Source organism: Prionailurus viverrinus, chromosome B3 (assembly GCF_022837055.1).
Source record: "Prionailurus viverrinus isolate Anna chromosome B3, UM_Priviv_1.0, whole genome shotgun sequence".
NCBI classification, from domain to species: domain Eukaryota; kingdom Metazoa; phylum Chordata; class Mammalia; order Carnivora; family Felidae; genus Prionailurus; species Prionailurus viverrinus.
In genome coordinates, this window is record NC_062566.1 from 124,396,237 (window position 1) to 124,418,271 (window position 22,035).

The following is a 22,035-nucleotide window of genomic DNA, read 5'->3' on the forward strand; positions in this document are numbered from 1 at the left end:
GAATTTCATGAACAGGGAAAGAATGAAAGTAACTCTTTGAACCTCAGCAGCTCTGTCTTTAGCTGTTGGGGAAAACACTGACATTATCTAGTTTTTCTACCTGGTGATTTGGCTGCCAGACTGAAAGCCTATTAAACATTCTGAATACTCAACACCACCCTAGAATCCCGTAAAATCTAGGCCAAGGCCAAGCAGTGCATAGAAGTTCTTGGTTTGCCGTGGATGTGAAAATAAAATCTAACATAACAACACAGAACAGCTGGTAATGGACTGTAACAATGGAAGTCTGGAGATTGCACCAGCATGAGAGCAGTTAACCTCAGTGTTCTATGTACCACAATCTGCCTATGACTTATTCTTCATCACTGACATTGGGTGGCTACTAAAATGATGTATTTTATAGCACTAATTTTATATTTTAATATAAATAAAAGCATGATCTTTTTTTTTTTACATTTATTCATTTTTGAGAGACAGAGAGAGGCAGAGCGTGAGCAGGTGAGGGGCAGAGAGAGAGGGAGACACAGAATCTGAAGCAGACCGCAGGCTCTGAGCTGTCAGCACAGAGCCCAATGCGGGGCTCGAACTCATGGACCGCGAGATCATGACCTGAGCAGAAGTCGGTCGCTCAACGGACTGAGCCACCAGGTGCCCCCATAATCTATTTTTAATACTCTGAAAAGATAAAACCAGGTTTCTTCTTGTTTGTTTGTGTTTATTGTGTTTATTTTTGTTTTTGTTTTGTTTTTTTGCTTGCTTTGATTTGGGGAAAAAGTAACTATAAATTGCAAGATTTCATAGACCAACTACATTTCACTATTTAATAGACATTGTTGGAGGCAATCTAGCTGTCCTTATCTATCTTCTGTCTTTCATCTTCCACTCTTTGTACAATTATATCACATCCATGGCCCAATGGACTAAGAACCACTTAATCTGGTGCTTATAATGTGAAAAGAAACAAATTGGTGTGGATTTGGTATATTCATATGTACGTATCTCCCTACCTATATCTATCTCTATATATGTATAAATATGTATACATGTGTATAATTGTATGTGTGTGTATATTTGTATGTGTGTATCAAAATCCTTTAAATAAAATTACTTTTCACAGCATATAGAGATGGGATTTAAATAGAAATATAAATGCATTGAAAATGATTTAAATAAAGATTTAAATATAATAATATTGGGAGAAAATTTTAAACCACCTTCAAGAACCACCACCTAATAATTAAGTCAGCATTATACTTAATCATATAACAAATCATTGTTAAGAAACTCCCATATACAAGATTCTGTGCTCGATATAATGGGGTATACAGAAATGGTGAGGATTACAGACTATTGACTTTGAAATCTCTACCATTTTCATTAATATCTGGATATCATTATATTTTCATTTTTTTAATTTTTAATGTTTATTTTTGAGAAAGAGAGAGAGAGAGACAGAGTGCAAACAGGGGAGGGAGAGAGAGAGAGAGAGAGAGAGAGAGAGAGAGAGAGGCAGACAGAGAATCCAAAGCAGGCTTCAGCTTCTGAGCTATCTCCCTAGGACTCAGGGCTTGAACCAGGAACTGCAAGATCATGACCTGAGCCAAAGTCAGAAGCTTCACTGATTGAAGCACCCAGGAGCCCCATGGATACTGTTATATTTTTAACATGATAACTTTCTACTGTTGAAAGGAAGCTTAAAGGCCAGTTTATTTTTTAAACTAAATTTAGAGATCATAAAACCAGAATTAGACACTTATTTTACTTGCTTAAGATCACACAAATGTATTATGGAAGAAAGCCACCATATGTAAAGTTAACTTAGTTATCAATAACCAATAAGCAAGGTTCGAGAAGCCTTGCATCTTTTGTGTACAGTGGTACTTAAACCTTATGCAGTTACTTCATCTATATTTGCCAAAGAAATAGTGATCTGTTCCAATGCTGGAGGAAAAAAACTGGCAAATTTGGATTTATTCATGCATACTAAACATTCTAGATGATGGATTTTGAGACTAATTTTGATATAACTTCAGCCTCACTCACTGAATTTAGGGCCTAGCCCCTGGGGAAAAACATCTCCACTGTCTGCTCAAGCCATAAGCACAATCTATATCTGCTGACTCTCAGGTCTTCTCTCCTCCAGGACGCTTCCCATTATTAAAGTATAATTTCTTGGCAAAGAGAGCCAGTCAGACATTTGCAACACTGCTAGTAACTGAATTTCTGGCTATAGACCAATCATTGACCCATTCTAGGTGTCAGTTTCTTCAAAAAGGAGATGAACAGGTTAGGCTAGATTACACCTAAAACTCATCATACTTGGAATTCTAAAATGTTAAACCTGTGTATCCAATTATAGACTTTATTCCTGAATTACAGTATATCTTTTTAGTTTCCAAGATATTCTGGACTGGTTATCAATCAGTGCCACCATTCTCATATTCTCTGATGTGGTCATGTACAAAGGATATCCAGAAGCCCTAGTCTTCTAAATCCCAAAAATCAGAAGGAAGCAAAGCACTGTGAAAATTACTCTTGTTTTCTGCTTCTCACACCACATCACTAAATGGGATGACTCAACGTTTCAAGTCCATTAATGGAGCAGGGTACTCTTCAATATTTGTTACTTAATCGTTTAATGAAATCCTTGTAAGGAAAGTTTCATTCAATAATTTACCCTTACTTTTTATGATAATAAGTATTAAAATTTTTTAAGTGCTTATCACTATCGGTGAAATTCAGGTAATACAGGTCTTTTTCCATATGGTTTGTACTGTGTGTGTGTGCTTTTCACCTACATACAAGACTATGGCAAACCGACACGAGTTTAAAACTTTCAAGCTTGACCATATTCAAATATGTATTTCCAAAAAATTATTTGGAAGTTTGTCCTTGAATAATTTTAGTGCATAACACCTTGTCTTTAATCCCCGTATCACTTGGTTTGAAAACTTTGTATTATAAAGGAAGTGCTTGAGTAAATTGAATTATTTGGTTATTTCAGTGAAAGATGCATTCTAAACATTAGATGATTATAAGGCTCCTGTTGGCCCTCATAAGCATGTGGAGCATTTAAAACCATTAAATACTATATGGTGCTCTTCCGGATCTCAGTAGGTAATATTTGACCACCCCCTCCCCCCACAACTCAAAAACATAGATGCTAGGTAAATAGCAACAATTAATGTTTCAATATTTGCCAAGTTTATGAGTAAGTAAGAAAATTCTCAAAGTAGGAGGAAAAGGTTGCCCATGTGTGTTGTGGTTTATTTTAGAAGAAATAATTAATAGCTAAGTAGTTAATTCATGCATTCAATAAGTCTTCATATACACATATGTATATATGTGATTACCTGGGCTCAGAATTCTAAACTCCAGAATTTTCATTTTGACTTCATCATCAATTCTTAAAATCCAACCAGTATTGCACAAATTTGTCCAATTTGAGCTGGCAGACTAGTTGTATCTAATTCTGTTACATCTCCTAGTTTTGTTCCCAGCAACTCCTTTATGAAAAAGAAAAATTCTGTTCTATTTCTCAGTAAGACACTTTGACACAATCCTCTATCTGTCAATTGTTTTCTTCTACTGGACAATACTACAATTAGCTCAGAACACTCACTAAAGTTATAATATTGTTTTGAAGACAAAGATAAAACTTCATGCAAAAAAATAAAATAAAATAAAATAAAATAAAATAAAATAAAATAAAATAAAATAAAGTAAGTGTTGCTAGGCTTGTTGCCCCTTTTGGAATCCAGCTCTACAATAAAATTTTACTCCACAATTTGTAAACTTATAATGAACTTCAGGCATGGATATTCAGAGGTCACAAATACATTAATGGATATCAAAATACCATGGTCACACAAGAAAAAGTGGCGTCTTTCACCAAAAAATAAAAATAAAAATAAAAATAAAAATAAAAATGAGGTAATGGGATGGGGGTCAGAGAGAGAGTGAAGAGAACAGTAAAGACATGAGAAGGAAAAGGGAAGAGAGAACAGAAGGGGGAATTGGAAAATGGAGAGAGGAAAAAGGAAGCAAAGGAAATTCTAAAAAACAAAAAAATAATTACTCATCCTTTCATCTAGTTTTGTTGAGTTTTGTGACTAATGAAATTAGTCAACTGCCCACAGTTGAATTTATTATCAAATAAAGGCCTGAAAACTCAGCTGTTTTTGTTTTTGTTTTGAATTGTGGATTGTTTTATTTAAGCGCTGTCTTCTTAGAGGGTCCAAGGCTAAGATTTCTCATCTATCCCTGTGGATCCTCTCAAACAGTGAGCCCTTAAAAAAAATAAATAAATAAAAGCATATGTTTAAAAGATTTATTCACACAGTAGTAAAGCAGATTGAAACTTCAAATACTCAGATCACATATTAGCTGCAGGAAAGAACTTGCCATTAGTTTAGGTGATGGGCTTGTTCTAATATTCACATCTAAATAATTTTTATGCTTATAGGATAAAATAAATTGTGGTTTAATTTTAACACTTTCTATAGCCCTCTGACATCCAGTGCTACATTTCTCCATTATCTGAGACTGTTCATCAGATTTATTTATCAAGAATATTAACTCTATGCCTTGTCATTCTATTCAGAGAAAGTCTTCCCAATAATGGCACATCCCCATTCCTTGTCTCTATAAGAGAATGATATATTCATTTTGGCTGTCTTTCCAGGCATAATAAAGCCAACATTCCGTAGTCCTGCTTCCACATAGAATCTTCTTTAAAGCCATTCATACCCTCATTTTGATCATCAGTTTCAAGAGGTATTGAATTTGAAAACATTTGTAATAAAACTATACAACATTTTATAGTTAAGGGAAAATGTATTTCAATAGCCTACTAAAATATAGTTTATGATTTTGTTTTATAGCATTCCAAAAATCACTGGTTCTATTTTCACATATGGCAAGATACATATTTTTTGAAAATCTATATGAAAATAGCTTTTATGTATGCTTGTAAACACTGCCATATAAATGAGTCAGGGGAAATGTTTTATTATTCAACTCACTTGAGCAATTTGCCCATTTATATTTCATGTCATTCATGTATTGATCAGTTTATATATTTGTATATGTGAATGTATATGTGTATATGCATACATATGTGTATAAACACATATATGTGTATATGCATGTATATACATTCATCCATTTATATACTCACTTATTAAAAAACATGGATCAATAAGTCCTCTGTTCTAGTACTGTTTTTGAGTCAAATACTAATATATTCATTATTATTTTGCTTTGCTTTTTTAAATTGTTCGTCTTTTTTTGTTGGTATTCAAGTACCCTGTTGAAAAAAAGAAAAGTTTGTTTTATAGAACCATGAATGACTATTTTATACTCATGTTTTTAAAGGACATTGGTTAGCATAATTGAAAAATCATCCTCAGTGTGTGTGGGTGTTTGTGTGTGTTTCAATAGAAAGTGCAAGACACCTGCACATTTCTTAGCACTGACCATCAATCAAAGATCCAATGACAAATTCTTCTCAGCTTTGAAATCTCTAGAGAATTTCTCTGCTATGTTGGATTGATCTTCTTCTTTCTATCTTTCTTTCTATAATAGGAATTGCTCTGACTTGGGCTTCCCTTTGACAGAACCTAGAAACAAAGTGAGGGAAGGCTATTAAGACAAAATCTGGATCTGGAATACCTCTAATGGTGAGAGAGGAAAAGTGGGGTCAGGAAGCAGCAGGAAGATGCTTGGCTTGCTTACGTGACATTCAAAACACATAGGTCTGGTCTTTTCAGAGTACATACTTCCATTAAAAAAAAAAAAGACTGTCTAAGAACCAATTCTTTCTTATCTTACAAATCTTCACAGCATTCTGAGAAAATTAATGATCTTTGTTTTATGTTTTTTTTAAATTTATTTTTGAGAGAGTGCAAGTGGGTAAGGGCAGAGAGAGAGGGACAGAGGATCTCTAGCGGACTCTGCCTTGACAGCAGTGAGCTCAATGTGTGGCTTACATTTAAGAACAGCAAGATCACGATCTGAGCCGATGTCAGCCACTCAACTGACTGAGCCACCTAGGCACTCCCAAACTAATTATCTTTTAGCTCTTTCAATTTTAACTGCTAACTATGGTGTGGTTAATGTTCCATGGTATCTGGCATTATTGCAAAGTTAATGCAATCGGTTATTGATTATTGCAATTGGTGCAGAGTTGGCAGTGAGACTTCTACACATTCATTCCTTAATCGTTCACACTTTAATCCTTTTCCTAGAGACAGATATCTGAGTGTCAGGATTTATGTAAAAGGCTAGGATTACCACACTAAACACAAAGGAAGCAGAAAGAAGGAAAACAATAAAGATTAGAACTGAAATAAATGAAATCTGTAATAGAAAAATAAGAGAGAATAAAAACAATTTTTTTTGGTTGAAAATATAAAAAAATTGATGAAACTTTAGATTACCAAGAACAAAAAAGGGACAGGGCACAAATTAATACAATCAAGAATAAATCAGTGCACATGACTAGAGACTCCAGAGAAATTAGATGGTAAGGAAATATTATGACTAATCATGTGCCAAAAATGAGAAAACCTAGATGAATTAGACTCATTTCTAGAAAGACACAAATTACCACAATGCACTCAGAAATAATTTAAAAATCTGGGTATAGATGTAACAACAAAAAAGATTGAATCAGTACTCAGTGAATTTCCCACAAAGAAAAGCCAAGGCTCAAATAGCTTCTGTGGTAAATTATACTAACCATGTCAGGAACAATGAACTTCAATCCTTCCCTAGCCATATCAAATTGTAGAAGAGGAAGGAATACACCCCACTGCATTCCATTGGGCCAATTTATCTTGATGTCAAAGCAAAAGACAACACACAAAAAATTATAGGCTAGTATCTTTTATGAATAGACATAAATTCTTCAATAAAATATTAGCAAACTAAATCCAGCAATGTGTGTGTGTGTGTGTGTGTGTGTGTGTGTGTGCGAATTATACCATGACCAATTGGAATTTTTCCTAGGAATGTAAGTTTGTTTCAGCATACAAAAATCAATGTAAAACAATATGTTAATATAATAAATGGAAAAACCACACAATCATCTCAAGAGATGAAGAAAATTAATTTTGAAAATTATAGTACCCTTTCATGATAAAAAGAACTGTAAAAAGTAGAACTACAAAGGGATATCTTCAATATGATAAAGGGAATCGATGAAAAACTTATACATCATAAGGGTGAAAGATTGATAGCTTTCCTTTTACCCTCAGAAATAAGACAAAAGTGACCATTCTTGCCACTTCTATTCAAAATTGTACTGGATTTTTAGCCAGGAGAATCAGGCAAGAAACAGAAACAAAAGTCATCCATAATGGAAAATAAATAACAAGTAAGGCATGTAGAAACCTTTAATGAATCCACCAAAAACTATTATAGCTATGAAGAGTTCAGTAAGTGTGCATGATATAAGGTTAATATAAAAAATAAACTGTATGTATCAATACTAAAAATGATACTGTGAAATAAAATTAAGAAAAAACAATCCATTTATAATAACATCAAAATAATAAAATCCTTAGGAATAAATTTAACAAAAGAAGTCCAAGAGTCATGCACTGAAAAGTATAAAACATCATTGAAAGAAACTAAAGATGACCTTGTTAAATGGACAGGCATTCTGTGTTCATGAATTAGAAAATTTAATATTGGTAAGATGGCAATACTCTAAAAAATTGAACTACATATTCAACAATCGTCCCTCTCAAATTCTATGCTGCCTTATTTGAAGAAATTGACAAGTTGATGCTAAAATTCATACAAAGTGCAAGAGACCCAGAATAGCCAACAGAGTCTTGAAAAAGAAAAACAAGCAAACAAACAAAAAGAACCCCAAAAACTGAAGGACTCATACCTTGCAATTTCAAAACTTACTACAAAGCTACAATAGTCGACAGTGTGATACTGTTCTAAAAGTAAAGATAGAGATCAATAGAATAGGATCGAGAGTACAGATATAAGCCTTCACATTTTCGGTCAACATTTTTGATAAGAGTATCTAAAGCACACTCTTATCAACAAATTGTGCTGTAGAACTGGATATCCACATGAAAAAGAATGAAGTTGGATCTTTACCTAACACTGTAGAAAAAAAGTAATACAAAATGGTTCAGAGACCTAAATGTAGGAGCCAAAAGCATATGTATAACGCCTAAAAGTAAATATAGGAGTAAATCTTTATGACCTTGAGTTAGGCAATTGTTCTTTGATGTGACCAAAATCACAGCAACAAAAGAAAAAGAAAAAAAAAGCATTTGGGGCTATATCGATATTAAAAGTTTTTGTGCTCCAAAGGACACTATCAAAAAAAGTGAAAAGAATCCACAGGATGGGAGAAAATATTTGCAAATTATCTATTTGATAAGGGGCTAATATCCAGAAAATATAAAGAACACTTACAACTAAATAATTAAAAGACAAACACCCATTTTTAAAACATGAACAAGGATTTGAATACTGTTCTCCAAAGAGTATGTATAAATGTCAACAAGCCCATGAAGAGATGCTCGACACCATTAGTCATCAGGGAAATGCAAATGAAAACCAGGATAAGGTACCACTTCATATCCACTTGTGTCTATAATTAAAAAGTGGGACAGTAACAAGTGCTGATGGATGTGGAGATACTGAAACTCCCATATTGCTGATGGGGATGTAAAGGGATACAATGGTAGCTATGGCAGTTCCTCAAAATGCTAAACATGGACTTACCATATTACCTAGAAATTTTACCCCTCAATATGTATTCAAGAGAATTGAACACAAATGTCCATACAAAACTTGTATACAAATGTCATAGCAGCATTGTTCATAACAGCCAAAATGTCTTAGCAACCCAAAGCCCCATCAACTAATGAATAAACAAATGTGGTATTTTCATACAATGGAATACCGTTAAGTAATAGAAAGGGATGAAATACTAGTATGGACTATAGCATGGATGAATCTTGAAAATATTATGCTGAGAGAAGAAGAAGCCAATCACAAAAGACCACATACTATATGATTCCATTTATGCAAAAAGTCCAAAAGTGGTAAATGCATGGAGACTTTACAGGGATGAAAATGCTCTAAATTTGCATAATGGTTACTGTGGCACAACTTGGCTAATATACCAAAACCACTGAAATGTAGCTTTTAAGGAGTGACTTTTATGGTATGTGAATTACGTATCAATTAAACTGGTATAATTAGAAAAAAGATTCCCTTGATTACATTGCAAAGTGTGATTTTATGAGAGCAAGGGCTGATGTCAGGTGATCTTTCATTTTAGGTGGCCAATGAAATAGGTCAAGCAAGTGAAGGTGGTGATTTGAACAAAACTAATGCCAGTTCTTATTGTTCTGCAAATGTCACTACAGCTTTCGGGAGCAACAATATGAGCAAGAAACCCAGTGCTTTTGCCTTAGGTGGTTTCAACATTGCATGTTTCTAAAACATTCTAGTCTACCTGGACCAGTTACCTTTAATGGGACAGAAATTCCTACTGCCACCGAGTCAAGGCTGATTTGAGACTGGGAGGCAAATTCTCAAAGTAGAGATGACCCTTAAATCACTGTCTACGAAAGTCAGAGGTAGCATAATAAGCTGGTCTACTTGTCATTGATACTTTTATAATGATACGGTGCGCTTTTTCTAACGTGAATTTATTCTCCTATTCCTAATGTGTATCTCATCCAAAGCAATTGGTTTCTTTCAGTTTTATTAAGATTAGGTGTTCCTGCATTAGGAAACAATAGGATTTCCTGAGATCATCAGTTCCCTAAACTATGAGAACCACTGTCCAAGAACGCTAAAATGAACAGGTCCTGAAAAGAAAAAAGGAAAAGTCTGCAAAGCCTCTGCTTTTACCCTCTCGGAGCATCTCCTTCATCATGCAGCTAATCTAAACCCCTCCGCTGTTTCCCACTATCATGTGTATCGCTTGTCAGCAAGATCTGCAAATTACCCTCTAACCATTCAATTCACATCTTGTAGTGTTTAATGTCTGTCTTTTTGGTCTTTTCTGTACATTAGTTCCTGCCAAATGCTTTCTTTGAAGGGAGAACAAAATAAATTCTGGCCACTAAGAAAGGCCAGACCTAATTCCATCTTTAAAATGTTAAAGTGATGAAATAGCATTTTACTCCTTTTGGGCCATAGTTGTGGAAGGGAGTGGAAAGTCTGCTGGTTCATATAAACAATCCCATCAACCACACAGGGATAGAAGCCTGAGTAAATGCATCGGGTCTGGCATTCTTAGAGGAGAGTTACACCTTCTAAGGTTCTAGCTGGGAGCAAACTTAGAATTTGTGTAGTGTAGGTTGTTTTTATTCTTGGCAACACTTACATTTGTAGTAAAAGAAATTTAAAAGCATCTTTGAGGTCTTCTTCGATCCACAATCACCCTCAGCGAACACCATTCTGATGAGCACAGAGTCAATGAATCATAAACAGCTGGATTAAATTCCTAATAAAATACTTATGAGTTTTAAAACTCAGAAAGGAGTTTGCTACTTCTGCTATTTTGATCTTTAAAGTGGAAAAAAAAAGTGGTTGCAAGGTATGTGCCAATGTTATATTTGTCCCGGGTCTCACTGTCCCTTAGTAAGCATCTTCAAGAAGAGATGTGAAGTCACTCTTCTGATTTTTGGTTGGAAGTTTCCACATTGCACTGCTTCCCCCCCCCCCCATAAAAAGCTGCCAGAAGTCCCTATAAGACTGGTACAGTTGCGGCGAATCTGAGTACAGAAATTTAAAGTGACCACGTCTAAGAGGACATTATTAGGCCCAGCAACTACAGTTACACACAGCTACACCGACGAATTTTGTGTTGCGGAAGAAAAAGAAAGAGGGAAAATCCTACAATGAGAACACCAGGATTATAATTCAATAGTCAATAGGTTCCATGCTGTGCTCCTGCTATTAATTTGTTGGATTGACATTTCAAACTCAAGAAGCATTATGACAACCTCTTATCCTTTTCTTTTTCTGTCACTCATGCGGCAGTCTTCTCGGAGGTGATGATAATGTGAAGTGCAAATGTTCTGCTTTCTTTATCTCTGGATGAGAGAGGGAGGGAGAGGGAAAGAGAGATGGGATTACAGAAATGAGAATGAACGACAAAAGAAGGGTGAGAAAGGGAAGGAGCGAGGGCTTATAATGACAGGGACAAAATGAGTCATTGCAGGAGTCAAAGTAAGAAAGGGTAGCTGTATAACACAGAAGTGCACAGACACTGCTTTCTCATTAGGGTTTATTAGCTGCAAGGAAATGGGGCATGAGAGAAAGGCATGGCCCTGTGGAAGAGAGGAAGTCCTTCATTTGTTATTTTGGGGGGTACGCAGCTTCAGCGTTGATTCCTTTCCTCTCTCTCCTCCTCCTCCCACCCAACCAACATTACTTCTGCCTCATTTGCATACTTCTCAAGACTCAGCGAGTATTTTTAAAGTTCTTTGTGGATGAAGCCAACAATGCCATATGGAGAAAGAAGGAAGAAAACATTCTTTTCTGAGGTTCCATCACTATTCTCTTGATTGAAATATCCTTGACTCAAAAATAGCTGGTCAAGCAGTACTGGTATTCCCAGTATGGGAGAAGCCATGGAAGATTAGCATTTTGAATGAGACTACCTTTATAAGCAGCCTGAGAAAGCAGCTATCACTCGAGTGATTTAAGGAGCAATAAAAGTCTGCTTGGCTCCAACATAGCTCCTCACATTTTTATGCCACCTACTAGAAAGTTCTGCATTACTTTCTCCTCAAATTCTTTTTTCCTTTTAAATAATGGATTTTTAACTTGAATTCCTCAGCTAGTCAAGACACTTGGGAGAAAACTAAAGTGTGCTGCATAAAAGAAAGCTTATGAGATGATGGGGATGAGGTGAGGTGGCTGACGATGAATACTTTTGTTCACTCTTTTAAAGAGGTTTTGGTAGAGGAAAGAGTCAGCTAATTATTTGTTACTCCATTTGACAGAAGGAAGATAACATGTTCTAAAGTTTAAGGACGTCCATGTGGGCTCAACAGGCAGTTATCCAATAATGAAACAAGCAGTTTCTTTCTTCTTCTTTTTAATGTTTATTTATTTTTGAGAAAGACAGAGCATGAGCAGGGCAGTGGCAGAGAGAGAGAGAGAGAGAGAGAGAGAGAGAGAGAGAGAGAGAGAGTCCAAAGCAGGCTGTCAGCACAGAGCCTGATGCGGGGCTGGAACCCAGAAGCCATGAGATCATGACCTGAGCTGAAGTCAGACGCTCAACGGACTGAACCACCTAGGCACCCCTGAGGCAGGCAGTTTCTGATTGTGGATGCCACCCAATATCAGCAATATTGTTTAAGGGGCTCTTGTATTGGGTAGAAATCCTCCCTGTCTCCAGAGATCCCTTCCAATATCCTACTTACTCTCACAAATTACAGTTTATCTGAAGAAGCAGCTTTCCAATAAGGACTTTGTCTTAATATAAACTTACCAAAATTCTCTAGCTCTGGGAGAAAAATTTCTTTTAAATTTCACTTAAAAACCTTATTGTTTAAACCCTCTGATCTGGGACCAAACAGTTCTGCTGAAATACATACAATGGCTCCAATCACTAACCCCAACATTGCTGGAAGCCATTCTGGGTGAAAAAAGTCAATGGTTTCCTCCACAGTTTCAAATATGATGATTCCATCCTAGCAACTGGACCACCCTCTTTCTAAACAGAGAAATCACAAAATTTGAGTCCAATCAAACAAAATTCTCTATCCTACTGTCATTCTATATTCTATAGAGTTTAGAATTCCAAAAGATAGATTGAGTATAAAAAATATTATTTGCAAGAAAAAATGCAGAGTGAAAATATTTTTAGTGGGAAGATATCAATTTTAACAGCCAACATTTTTCCATATGAAGTTTCTAGTTAGCATAACATACTTACAAATCCATTCATACCATAAATGAGAAAAACATGGTAAATATGAATTGAAAGGCAATGGGATAGATACAGAAAGCTGCAGAAATGCTGCTTAAGAAATTCTGCACCAGGTTGTGAATACATGGGTAGCAAGGTGAGGACAACAGGATTTGAGGAAGTGATACATAGGATAGGTGAGTCTGTTTGGTTGTGATTTAGTCAGGGAAGTGTCAGCTGGCTGAACCTAGGAGGAATTCAGTGTATGGTGTTTTCTGGAACACCAGTGTAATGGTAACATAATCATTCTGGAAGCTTGGTGAACTTAGTTAGGCTTGTGATAATTAAAGGAAATGGCTGTAAGGGAAAGGAAGATTAAAAAAAAAAAATCAAAGGCAAACCTCAAATACCAAATGTTGTCTAAGACACAAAGAAAAAGACCTTGCAAATCCTTGAAGAAAAACTTCACCTGTGGCAAAAGTACACTGTAAGTTGCATGTAACCATCAAGTTCTTGTCATTAACAGCATCAGACTGCTTACTACTGGAAAAGTATAAGCCACATATATAAGACTTGATTGTTTTTCTGTCAAGCAAATCGAGGAAAATTAGGTATAAAAAACTACCATGGGTACCATAAAACTCTCATTGATCTTCAAACAGCGTGTGAAATTCTCGTGAGGCTGCGTGAGGTACAGGCAGCTTTTGAACATGAAGTTGACCACACTACAATTTAAAACATGTTATGTGGCTATATGAAACTTGTAAATTGTAGCAATTGGTAAGCTTTAGATGACAAAATACGAACACACTGGGCAAAGAGACGAATTTCTACATTGTGACAACAGCAGTAAATCTGCTTTACTTGGTAAAGTTCTGCTAGATAGAGTGGGTAGAAAGGGCCAACCCGAAACAAGCCCAGGTCTACCACTGACTGTGGTTGTGCTCAAGAAAAATTAATGATCTGATTTTCTTGAGCTGCCATTTGTGTGTTAAGGAAGGACCACATATGAAGAAAATAACAACATGATAATCTGTCTCGTAGAGTTTTTATAAGGATCCAATGGTACAGCACATGTGAAAACATTTTCTGAAGTATGAAGGGCTGTGGAATTGTAAGCTATCACTCATCACTAATCAAATACATCCAGAAGTGGTTCCAACAGTCACCTCAACTGTAAAGGGCAACTTCAAACCCGTGGCTGCAAACTAGTTTCCTTGCATATTCAAAACTTTGTTGTTGAGGCCATTCTGGGAATGGTTTTCATTTTTATAAAAAAAGGATCTGGTGAAACTATTAATATAATAATAAGTTGTGCTCCTTTCATGATTTAAGTTACTCATTCAAAAGCTTTCCAATTTTTGGTTTGCGATTTAAGCAAATACATTGTTAAATCAGAGAAACAGGTAAAAACCAATTATGTGTACTGCAAATGTCCCTAGAGCATAGGTATATATATATATAGTTCTATGTTTACAAAACAATATTGATAGTATTTTTGGTAGCAATTAATAACAATCTGGATAGTATTTTAGGAATGATCGTTAAAAATAAAATATGCAGGGGCACCTGGGTGGTTCAGTCAGTTAAGCTTCCGGACTTCGGCTCAGGTCATGATCTCACAGTCCGTGTGTTCGTGGCCTGCATTGGGCTCTCTGCTATCAGCACAGAGCCCACTCTGGATGTTCTGTCACCCTCTTTCTCTACCCCTCCCCCACTGGCTCTCTCTCTCTCAAAGCAAATAAACTTAAAAAAATAAAAATAAAATAGGCTACTGTTAGCGAGGTTCGATACAGTTCACTCTGCATTTCTATCTTAACAACCGTAATAAATCACTTTTTTTTTTATTTCCTAGAGTCCTGTAAAAAACAAGTTGTTTTTGAGCCTAGTACTTTTCCAGTTCATTGACAAGTAAGGGTATGAAATGGAGACAATTATAATATACCTCTTAATTCTTGGGGCTTGAATGACTGACAGTTCCCAGGTGCGCCGCTCTAGAGATGATATTCTCCGGGTGGCAGAGTATGGGTCCAGGGTAGATTTCACAGGCAGTTAGGTTGATGGCTCTACAATTGCTTCCTGGTCTGTCACTCGCCTGTCTGTTGATGGACTTCAAATGGACTCTCCAGGTCCCCTTACGTGTAATTTTTTCTTGACTTCTCTTTGATCCTGAGGTAATGGAGCATTTTATCAATTTCAGTAAATAGGTCTTGATCAGATTTTTTTTTTTTTCCCAGAAGATCAACATTCTCAGCTGTTCGGTCAGGGAAAGCAGGAAAAGAGGTGAGGCAGAAGGCCTTTTTCCGTCTCTGTGTGCTTTTTATGTTAACCTTTCTAATGCGTTCCAGGTGGCAGTGTCCCTATGGTCATCCATGTGAGAAAGTTTTAAAGAACACAGCAATGCCCAGTTAACTCTGTTTAGAATGAAAGGCCCCTTATCGGAAATCCATGGGCAAGGGATACGGATATTGAAGTTTTGTAACCTTACCTATTTTGTGGTACTGTGATTTCTGCTATTTCTAGATCCCTTTTATGAGTCTTAATATAAATTAATAAGCCAGCAGGATGTATGTACCCAGGGATTTCCAGGATAAAGAGAGACTAGGATGGTAAGCTCCAGAAAATCCAGTTATTCCTGATATTGAAAGTTTGAAGACATGTTACTCTGCTGTGATTTGGTTCATCAGAGAGAAAGAGAGAATTTTTTTTTTTCAAATTAAAAGCAATTATTAGAATGCTACATTGGCACAAAATTTAATTAGATTTATCCCTGGCTCTTCATTAGCATTCATGGAACTTTAAATTGATTGTGATATGTCTTATAAGAAATGGAGGAACAGAGTTTATCTATTAGAAAAAAAAAGTTATTCACTTTAAATACTGGTTATAAGACAAGTTAAGACTCTATGCCTAGCCTCTGAAGTGAGATATTTCTTTAAAATACCATAAACAATACAGCTAAGGCTCTAAAATTAAATGAATACCATTTTGCTAATCTTGTCTCATTTAAGTGCATCTAAGCTTTTGAAGGAAGCAACAACACTGACCATGTGTGATAGATTTTTGTAGACAATTTTGGTTTCAGGCTATTTCATCATATATAGGTTATTTCTTCAAATGTCTAATACATGAGATTTAGTGTCAAGTTGTTCTAAATTTTAAAATAACCCCCCTGCTAATTCAATATGTATTTATGGAATTCCCACTTATACTCAATAAACATCATGTTTGGTATGGAGACTATGAAAGTGAATAAAACACTAGTCTTCAATAGTTTTCTTTTCAGTTTTGTCTCCAAAAATATGGATATGAGGGCATTTCTAAGTCTTCTTTTGTCTGGCTATTTGCTCCTTGTTCTGGCTGCTAGAAAAACAAATTATTAGTCCATTACTAGCATCTGTCCAGAACTGTGCAGCATGCAATTTCATTATTATTACCTGCTGTTTTAGCTTTGTTATTTTTATTTTTACGTCCTCATTTTTAAAACTATTTTTCTCACAAGCTGCCTCACATTACATTTTAAAATGAAATGCAGCAAATAAATATATATCTATCCCCCATTGAGCATCTATAAGTCTGAACATATAGTGAGTTTTCAACAAATATGTGTTGACTCATTGATTACATTCAAAACAAATGTTTTCCACTAAGTATTAGGGTTTATGATTGTTGGTGTCTTGCTATGCAGGGTTAGGAAAGAAATTCTTTCCAAATACAGTCCTTTCTTTCGTGAAATAATTGTTTTGCCCTCAGATTTCCACAGCCAGGCCGTTTTTCCAAGAACTAAGGAATGACACTTAGGTAAAGGGAGAGTGTCTCTGTGTCTTCCCTTTAGAGCTCTGTCATAAAAATTGAAGGTGACTAACTGAACCCTAACACTTCAGATGCTCAATGCTTTTCCCATACCATTTCTTGGGCTTTCTTCACCAGGACTGAATGAATATTAACCAAGTGAATCACAGTGACAGAATGAGATAAGACCTTTTGAAGCTGCAAATATAGACTAACCGTAATGTAGAATAACACATTTAACCGAGTACTACTAATGGATATGGCAAACATAATTTGGAAATATTGATTTTGAACGTAATAAGATGAATTGTATATGACTTCTCGGTTTCAGCATCATCATTCTCTGAATTATGGTTTGGCAATTCTATCCCCTGTATTTCTGTTAGATGAATAAATGGGTAAATGGGGCTTTATTATACAACAGGTTATAATGGGCTGATATTTCAGTGGGCATTCTCATTGATGTAGACATGTATACTGTGGACCTTCTTACTGAGATTCAATAGAATCTCTACTACTTTCAAGATCCTGCATTAAATACATACTGGGATATAACATAAATCCTTATTTGGAACCTGCCTTCAAATTGCTAACAACAACCTAATAGAAATAATAGTAATATTACTGTCTAACCCTTTCATAATTCTAACCCTTTCATAATTATTTGTCTATAAGTGCTACAAAGAGAAGCAAATAGTAATGACAGTCAAAGCTTATGAAGTATTAATTATGTACTAGGAAAATTTTAAGTAATTTAGATGTATAACACTATTTATATGTTATGAGAACTTTTTGAGGTAGGTAGTATTATCAATATCATTTCCATCTTACAGAAGAGAAAAAGTAAAAGTTTAAATTTACTGTCTTAAGGGGGCACATAAAGAAGGAAACCATAAAGAAATTATTTTGGGATCTAGGGCATTTGATAGAATAAATAAAACTGAGCCATATCATGGGGCCATATCATCTTACAAAACAGATCCTTTAATATTTCATTTCACAAATATTTATTGAGTACCAGTAGGAACTAAGAATTATCTTAGGAACTGGTGGATATAGCAGTAAACAGTGATATTATGGACATAATTTCCTCCAACTCCTGATTTTACTGAGTTGAGTTGCAGAGCACTGAGGCCACATAAACATTTGGAGTTAATGAGAAAGAATATTTTCTACCTTTGTTTGCATTACTATCAATTTGGTTATCTTACCCCAACACCACAATGCCTGATGCCTTCTCCTTTTAATTAGTTTGTTTATTTATTTTGAGAGGGAGAGAGAGAAAGAGTGTGGAGCATGAGCCAGGGAGGGGCAGCAAGAGAGGGAAAGAGAAAATCCCAAGCAGGAATTCTCTGACATCGCAGAGCCCAATGTGGGGCTCGACCTCACAAACCCTGAGATCATGACCTGAGCTGAAATCAAGAGTCCGTGGCTTACCCACCTGAGCCACACAGGTGCCCCTCCATATGACTCTAATTTCTGTTCTGGAATTAAATGTCTTATCCTCTATTTTTACAATCTTCCCCTTTTTCTTGAGGCCAATTTTACGGAATTACATTCTCTTAGGTGGACAATGAATGTCCATGGAGTAAATTAATGGGAGTTAATGAAAATTAAGGACAGATTTAGGCTTTGGGATTTCACACTTGATACTCTCTTAACCTAAGATCCACTTATTCCAGATACTTGTGTAACAAATCTCCTCGTTCCATTATTTTTTAGTCTCTGCTCTGACCATCTTATTTGATAGAGTAACCTGTCCCTCCTCCACCTGCCCAGCGCTCATGATTTCCTTTACTCTGCTCCACTTTCTCCTTTTCCCACAGTATAATTACACCTTACAACAAAATATCTAACTTACTTATTTGTGATATCAGATTTGTCTCATCTGTCATGCGTTTTCAGAAAGGAAGTTCTATGAAGGAAATAAACTTTATTTTATTGACTGTTGTATCCCAAGTACCTAGAACACAGTACATGCTCAACACGTGCATATTGAATATACGAATAAATGACTTAAAAAGACAGAATGTGAAAGCCCAAGAGAAAAAATAACCAGTGTCCTCTCACCATTGTTTACTTTTACATCTTCTACAACTCTGATTCGGGTCAAAAATATCAAGAGAGAGAGGACAAAGTTAAAACAAACAAACAAACATGATCCTTCTTGTGAAAGCCTCTTCAAATCCAAATCTGCAGTCTGGACTTGAATCTAGACAACCTAGGATGAAAACGTCATCGTAAGTTGTATTAATAATAGGGGTAGAACTATAAGGCTTGGTAAGGAGAGATAATAGAAGTTAATTGACTTCTTCTTATGTTTTTGATGGTTGTTGGTAAATATTGCAAGTGAAACTGCCAGAATTTTCAGAGAGGCATTCACAACGGGACTTGTAAAGAGAAAAGCTTGCAATTTTTAAGAGACATTTGGTTCATTAATAGAACATTTACAGAACCCTCAGAAATGCCCACTTCCAATGGGAAGGATTTGAACTGAAATTCAAGATGAAGTCTCACTAGGTAGCTTAAAATCCTGTTCATGTTCAAAAACCATTTTGTTCCATGCTCTCAAAGGATAAAGGAACCATAAAGCACAAATGTACTCCAGACTCAGAGAATGTAACCGACCCAAAGTTTCTTTCTGTACACAAGGGGCCAGGCATTTCTTTAAGGGGAAAAAAAAAGTCAAGAACATGATATTATCTTCAAATATTCCTACTTAGAATGTATAAAATTTTTTCTAAAATTTATGAAGAAATAAGTGGATTAAATTATAAAATCAAATAAAGATCTCAGAATGTATTTCCATAATGGAATGGGTACAATCCTCAAGGATAGACGTTTATGTAATTCAACAAATATTTATAGTAAAAAATTATATTAGTATATTAATTCATGTATTGTCGACTTAGTTTATAGAGTTTAATCAAATAAATGGAATATGTCTGGTTTGGGTTTTCACTACTTGTTTATCAGGTATAAATGCTCTTGTTTTTTCTTTGTGTTGTTGTTTTTTTCCTTTGAAGTCAAATAAAACTGAAACAAAATGGAGAGCATGTGAGCAATATGTTTTGAGTGTATAGTTAGAAATATCAAATTTATGTTTTGACTAACTTAAGTTCATTTTTAAAAGTATTTATATAAGCAACATGTCAATGAGTGTTATGACTTTAACTGCAAATGAAAGAAAAACGTGGATAAAGCAAAACATACTAAATATTTCTGAAACATCATAGTAAATTAAAAAGTGTAATGGTTAAAATATTGTATAGTATTTTGAAGCCTTTCATTTGAAAATGTGCTGCAGGAAGCAACAATAGGGCAGGTATAATTTTTTTGTCTGAAACTATTTCAAAGGAAAATAAGAGGATGTTATAGTTGCTTAAAAGGAATACCAAAGTAAGGAAGCTTGGGCTTGACACTGAAAAATAAACACAGCTACACATTAACACAGTTTATTATTTTGTTTGTGTGTGCGTTTTGTTTTTTGTTTTTTTTTGTTTTTTTGTTTTTTTATATTACATATAATTTATTGTCAAATTGGTTTCCATACAACACCCAGTGCTCATCCCAACAGGTGGCCCCCTCAATGCCCATCACCCACTTTCTCCTCTCCCCCACTCCCCCCCCCATCAACCCTCAGTTTGTTCTTAGTATTTAAGAGTCTCTTATGGTTCACCTCCTTCCCTCTCTGTAACTTTTTTCCCCTCCCCCGCCCCTATGGTCTTCTGTTAACATCAACACAGTTTAATGGCAACTACAATTAACGTTTTACCATCAAGTCTGTCTACTGAACAATGCTATAAAGCTCCTACTATGTAAGCATACCCATAAAGTTGTAAAAATTGACAATTTTCAATAAGGATGCTTTCTATCAATTTATGATTAGCAATGTATGGAGTTACACACTACCTAATTATTGATATTTTTCATTTTTATTTAAAAATAATATTCTTCGGGGCGCCTGGGTGGCACAGTCGGTTAAGCGTCCGACTTCAGCCAGGTCACGATCTCGCGGTCTGTGGGTTCGAGCCCCGCGTCGGGCTCTGAGCTGATGGCTCAGAGCCTGGAGCCTGTTTCCGATTCTGTGTCTCCCTCTCTCTCTGCCCCTCCCCCATTCATGCTCTGTCTCTCTCTGTCCCAAAAATAAATAAAAAAAACATTGAAAAAAAAATTAAAAAAAATAATATTCTTCTAGTTTCACCATTATTTATTTTTATTATAAGTAACAAATAACACTAACTTGTGCACTAATAAATATATTTGAGTCATCATTACTTTTTTTTAAGTTTATTTATTTATTTTTGAGATAGGGGAGGTGCAGATAGTGAGAGAGAATCCCAAGAAGGCTCTAGGCTGTCAGTGCGAAGCCCAGTGAGGGGCTTGATCTCAGAAACTGTGAGATCATGACCTGAGCCTAAATCAAGAGTCAGACACTTAGCAGACTGAGCCACCCACTTGCCCTAGTTGATCACTACTTTTGATCAATATTTTTGCAATAACTAAACCCTAAGATATTATGTATAGTAATTACCCTCCACCGATATTCCTAATACATGTTTTTATATCTAGCTGTGTTTTTATATCTAGCTATGTGTGTAGCTATGTATACATATGCTACCTGCCAACCCCCAGCATGCTTATAAGTGTATACTTTATTGAGGACGTTTCCTAGAAAATTGTGGTTTTTAAATAACTTTAATATCGAGTCAAGTTCAATATCTAGGTAGTTTTACAAACACTGTGGTCTAACAGAACAACACATAATGAAGATTTTTTAATTTATTTTATGAAATAAATAATACAGAATGCTCATGTGTCACTAGAAAAAAATTGTTTTGCCTTTTGAACTATTGTCATAAAGTCATTCTTTTTGGAACAAAGAAAGTAGAAATATATTGAGTAAAGGGCCACTGGCTCTCTGGCTCTGGACCCCAGTCAAATATTTGCTGGCTGCTACTTCAGACAATAGTCCTATTTGAATTCAGTGATGTATGTTACTACTACGTTTTGTGTTATACAAGCCTTCTCCAAACGCACTCCACTTGCACCCCAAAGTGTAAGACCAATTCTGTTGTTGAAAATACAAGAAGGTCTGAATCATGGTTCAGGACTCAATATAAAGTAAGCTTTGATGAGCAAAACTCAGACTTGAAAATGAACTTCCATTAAGGCAAAGGAAAGAGGAAGAAGAGAGCATTCCAAGTGTGATTCCTGGCCCTTTTACATGCACTTCAGATCTTACAACATTGCCATGAGGCTGATGGAACTTACCTGAGATCCCCTGTCTTCACAGTGGCAGAGCTTGGAAGCCAGATTTATCTTTCTTC